We start from the raw sequence: 1,083 nt of genomic DNA on the forward strand, positions 1-1,083 counted from the left end.
CGACTGTGCCGCGGATCACAGTTTATGGCAACCCCGAGCTGAGAGCCCACGCCTCTGCTCTGTCTCTGCAGCCGGCTTCCCCGCTCCGATACCTGGGAGCTCTGGCGCACTCAGGCTTCCCCGGTCTTTCTGTGACCCCGAGGGTCTTGAGACCACACTGTCCCGTGAGGGTTCCTCCCCCAGCTTAGCCACTGCAGCGACGCCCCTCAGCGGAGCCGACTTCTAAAAGTTCCGATTTTGTGCTCCGCGGCTCTAGCACTTGCCAGAAGCAGCCGACGGAGGCCCCCTCCCCCACCATCTATCCTCCCGAATATCGCCTCGAATTCACTTCTCCGCACGTCCTACCTTCCAGTAAGTGGTCGCTTCTCCGTTCAGAGAGTTGTTGCTACTCTCTTCTTCAATCTCCCGTTGAGTTCGTAGGTGTTCAGAATGGTTTGATCCCTATTCAGCTGAATTCCTGAGACCAGACGAAATCCAGGTCTCCTACTCCTCCGCCATCTTGCTCCGGAAGGCTCATTAAAACTTTCAATAGTTCACATGCAGAGAAAATTCTTGGTCTGTACAAGTAGTGGTTAGGGATATAGTGTCCTTTAATAGGAGAAGGAAGGTTCTATTCAATTTGCCTTTCACATATTTATTAAGATACCATTAGTAAGTATCACAATCTCCCACCCGATACCCTGCAAATCACTGGCAGGTAGTCCCTCCAAATTTACTAAGTTGTCTCTAATTAGAAATGTCACCAAAGTGGGTGGATCCTAAAACCATTTGGTAAACTGTTTACACATATAAAAACATGTAAATATATGTAAAGACATTTTACGTAGTCTCAGATTATCACGAAGAGGAAAACGTACCTTTACAATAGAGAAATCTTGGGACTATTACCACCCTAACCAAATGACCAAGCTTCACATCACCAATAATGGGACAAACTGATGCCATGCACCCCCTCAAGGCATTGGGGACACAACTGCACCTAAAAAAATGTCTGACTTGAATCTCATCCTAAGGAAATTTTCAGACAAATCCAAATTAAGGAATGTTCTGCAAAACCACTGACCTAAACTCTTCAAAAGTGTT

The sequence above is a fragment of the Zalophus californianus genome, chromosome 14, assembly GCF_009762305.2.
Source record: "Zalophus californianus isolate mZalCal1 chromosome 14, mZalCal1.pri.v2, whole genome shotgun sequence".
In the NCBI taxonomy this organism is placed as follows: domain Eukaryota; kingdom Metazoa; phylum Chordata; class Mammalia; order Carnivora; family Otariidae; genus Zalophus; species Zalophus californianus.